Source organism: Opisthocomus hoazin, chromosome W (assembly GCF_030867145.1).
Source record: "Opisthocomus hoazin isolate bOpiHoa1 chromosome W, bOpiHoa1.hap1, whole genome shotgun sequence".
In the NCBI taxonomy this organism is placed as follows: domain Eukaryota; kingdom Metazoa; phylum Chordata; class Aves; order Opisthocomiformes; family Opisthocomidae; genus Opisthocomus; species Opisthocomus hoazin.
Window position 1 is genome coordinate 36791883 of NC_134453.1, and position 4299 is coordinate 36796181.

At 53.7% G+C, this 4299-nt stretch overlaps 1 long non-coding RNA gene across 1 annotated transcript; it reads right to left on the reverse strand.

The window, feature by feature from the left end:
• Window positions 1-952: 952 nt before the first annotated feature.
• On the reverse strand, window positions 953-3939 carry LOC142365695 (uncharacterized). Its single transcript, XR_012766565.1, has 2 exons — window positions 3393-3939; window positions 953-1851 (listed from the first exon to the last, which is right to left on the reverse strand). It is a non-coding gene; the product is annotated as an uncharacterized LOC142365695 (long non-coding RNA).
• Between the last annotated feature and the right edge of the window lie 360 nt (window positions 3940-4299).

Consider the following 4299-nt stretch of genomic DNA (forward strand, 5'->3'; position numbering starts at 1 on the left):
CGGGAACACCTTCGGGATACCTTAGGGAGTTTACACAGCCAGAACTTCTCCCCGGGAAGATTAAATAAAGGTGAAGGCCTCGCGTTACTTACACGCCCGCATCACCAAACTTCACCCCATTGCTTGGGGATACAGAAGAGATGAAGACGCCTTCCAGTGGGCGTCTCTGGTGCCTCAGTAACACGGTGTTTCAAGGGCAACGAAGGATCGCCCTGCTTTCCCGTGCCCATCTCCCTTTTTTAAAAGCCATTAAAGAAAGATGAAGTTTGCCGTCTCCCCGCGATGTAGTTTTGGTTTGGCCCTGGCTGGGATGGAGGCGACTTTCCCCATAGCAGCCCTCACAGTGCTGTGCTTTGCAGTTGTAACACACCAATGTTTTGACTAACTGCTGAGCAGTGCTCCCACAGCATGGAGGCTCTCTCTCCAACCACCCCCAAACTCCAGAAAGCTGGGGGTGGGCAAGAGGTTGGGAGGGGACAGAGCCAGGACAGCTGACCCAAACCGACAAAAGAGAGATTCCACTGTGCTATGGAAGCCCCACAGCTGCCATTCAGACCGAGTGTTTTCCCCTACCATATCCCTCCTCACCAGAAAAGGGATAAAGTGCTCCAACAGGAGTTGGATGCTTCTCCAACACACTGCACTGTGCCAAAACCACCCTCGTATGGCACGCCTGTAGCGTCACGTACAGCGTTTTCTAAAGTGTTAGCAGCGGCCTACACTGGCTTTATGTACATTTGTGTACCACTTCCAAAAAGCTAAGCGTTTGCTTCCCACAAGACGCAGGAGACTGCCAAGCGGTTCCAGCGTCACGCTTCAAATGACTGGCCAAATCACTGCCTATCTACAGAACGCTGTTAACAGACTGAAACATTCCACATACTTACGCTCCGGGGAGACACCATTTTAACTTGCAGAACTATTTCCCTCAGTAAGACGCTCAAGACAGAGGTGATATCCCCATGCTAAATCTTTATTGTGCAACTGCTGCTCAAAAGCCTTTGTTACCTTCCACAGACACACGTCACAAAAAATGAGACATCGACAGTAGCTAGATTGACGGGCAACAGACGAAATCCATTCAGTGGCGGTTCGTACACGTGGGGCAACTCTTGCGGTGCAAAAATCTTAGCCAGGCGGCCAGCCCAACTGACGGCCACCCAGAATACGTAGATGTACGCGACAGACAGGCTGCCCACCCTCGGGCCCTTCATCCACAACCATCCGGAATCCATGTGTCAGGCCCAGGTGAGCAGCACGCTTCTTCCCAGCGGGCATTAAATGCCCAAGAAGCTGGAGAAAGGAAGTACAAAACCGTAAACAAATAAAATAAAAAGCCACACACAAAGAGGGGAGAGGGCAGGAAGGGAAGGAAGGAGAGCAGAGAACCACCCAGAGAAACCAGTTAGCCAATTCCTAGCAATTCAGCCACTGCGCTTCAAACTACCGTCTGTCCGCCTGCAACCGACATTTTCCTCTCTCTCTCAACCATGACAACAGGCATCAGACTGCGCTCCAAAGCGACACCGCATTTTGCACCAGAAGTACATACCCAGGGATGAGCAGTGCTTTATATCCCTACTTTCAGTCAAAAAGCTCAGTTCCGTTACAAGCTAGAGGCAAAAGGTTACAGCGCCAGAAAACCCAAAATAGCCTACCGCGCCCTATCAAGAGGGAAAGAGTCTAGTAAATTAGGAACTAATTACAGGTACAGTTTAGTATACAGAAAGCTTCCCCAGTACTTACAGATTCACCAGAACCTTCTGCTTCAGATAACCTGATAATTGGCTCCTTAGGCATGACTAGGAAAAGCGTCGGAGCTTGGGGTGAAAGATCACGGAACGCAAGGCACTGGAGGAAGAGCAAACAGTTACAACGTAATTGGCTTCAGAGAAAGGCAATAGCTTAAGCAAATCAATATGCCCCACTGAACTCGTGCAGAAGCAGGTTACCGGATACCCCAAACGCAAGCCGAAACGTTGACTTTTCTTACGTGATATCAATACTTTCTATACACAAAATACAACGTATTTACAGAGCCCCCTCCAGAAGCGGGATTCAGCATGCAAGATGATGGGGGCAAGGAGACGGGCCAGGACTTCACATTAGCGACCTCCAGTATGTTTTGATTTGGGTTGACCATTTCCTAAGCACTTTTTCCATTCGATGTGGTCCACGCAGAGGCAGGAGACAAAGGGCTTAACTGAATCAGCAAAGAATTCGGCGAAGTGGAAGATCAGCAGCCATTTGTTTTCCATGCTACAGGGAACTCCAGTACTGAGCAAAAGCATAATCACAGGAAGCCTGCAAGTGCAGCGTACCAGTCTGTCTTCTACATTGCACATAAACCCTACCTTCAAGAGCAGAAGACATCCCTAACTGTTAACTGTCAGCAGTTTAATAACAAAATGATACGGGATACTAACTTAAAGTTACCATCGTGTAGGTAAGGGCTGCTTTCCCCCCCCCCCAAGTCTGAGCAGCTCGCTCGAGTTCCTAGCACGTCGTGGTGCACCAGCATCCGTGAACCTTGCAAGCATGCTGTTATCACGGCCCCACCTCACCACAGCAACGAGATCTGGGAAGCTTTTGCAGCCTGCAGGATGACCGGTTTCTAGATTTGTTTTTTTTTGTTTGTTTTTCACGAAAAATAAGAAAAGCTGTAATTCTTTGCTTTAATAATCCAGTTTGGGGCTTCAGAACCAAAGCCTTGCACAGCAGAGCTGTGAAATCTCTATAACGCTATTACGAGGCACATCAGGACCTGCATTTCTCCTATGCAGAACTAACTCCTTACGGTCGCTACTCAGACGTCCACTGTTTACACACCCCCCACATCCCCACCCCCCCCCAGCCGAATCCCCGAGGACACTGACTGCGTGTGCTTAATCTACGGTTTCAAGACTATCATCCTACACGAGGCAGGACCGCTCCCATCCCTCGGCAGCAAACTTTGCACGACTTGCAGTGCCAAAGGGATATCACGCGGCAAACGTCTGCGGCTGCCACCAAGAGCGTTACCGTCAGAGGCCCTCCTCTGCGCACGCGCGCACGCGCCACGGTGGGGCTGGGAACCGAGGCGAGCCGGACAGCACCAGCAACCCAGTACGCGCCGCGGCAGCCGGGGGGGGCACCGAAGAAGCGCGATGTTTTAGGGATGGTGCAGTAGAGAGCGCCACAACCCAGAGAGGCCCCGCCCGTCCCCCGTCCCTCCACCCACCCTGCCGCGCTCCCGGGCACCGCGCAACGGGCCCTCGGCTCAGGGTGCCTGCGAGCGCGGGGGAGGGAAGGGAAGGGAAGGGAAGGGAAGGGAAGGGAAGGGAAGGGAAGGGAAGGGAAGGGAAGGGAAGGGAAGGGAAGGGGGACCGCGCACAGAGCAAAGCCGCGGCGACCTCCTCGTCCTCGCAGATGACGTTGGCGAGGAAGCGCCTTCCCGAAGACAGTGGCGGCGCCCCAATAATCTCGTCAGCCACGACAACGCCCCTTGTCGCCCCCGCGCTTCCTCCACTCGGCCAGGCCCTCCGCGGCGCCCATTGGGCCGCCAGATCGCCGCCGGCCGATCCCGCGTCTCGATGGGCTGTCTCGTCTGTCGTTTTCGCTTGTCCCCGCCCCCCTGGCGGGGCCGCCCTCGTCGACCTGGTGCTTGCCGGGGCTCAGGGAGTTTGCGTGCTCTCGGGGCGCGGAGGGATCCGACCCGGGGGCGGAGGGAGAAGACGTTGGCCGAGTCCGCGGAGGGATCTGCGCCGTGTAGTGCTGCGACCCTGTGGGCGGGCAACGAGGTCTCACAAGAGGCTGGTGTAGCTAGAAGTACTGCTTACTGTTATTTATTACCGCAGCAAGTCCACCCCAAACGTGCTTGTGGCTTTTTGGCGCTGCTCCCTCCAGTCACATGACTGCTTTTGCCAGGGCAGGGCAGGCCTTAACTTTTCAGAACATTTCGCAGAGCCAACAGAAGGTGCTCTAAATTGTTCCCTGAAAGCCCCACTTCAATTGCAGCCGTTTCTAAGCTGCACGCCTCCCGGGAGAAAATAAAATACAAAGCGTGTGTTCAGCACTGGTGGCTTGAGGGCTGGAGGGCAGATCAAGATAGGACTTGCGCTAAGCTGGGTAGGAGGCTTTTAGAAAAATAGGCAGAGCCCCCAAAGCTGCCCGAGGGTGGTCTGTGGTGCCCTGCACCCCCGGGGAGAGCGAGCAATTCGATTGCTCTACACAACTGTAGTGTAACATACATAAACCCTGCTTTCCTCTATATCGGGCTAAGGATAGCCTTAGCCGCCTTTGCGGCAAGGGCACGTTGTC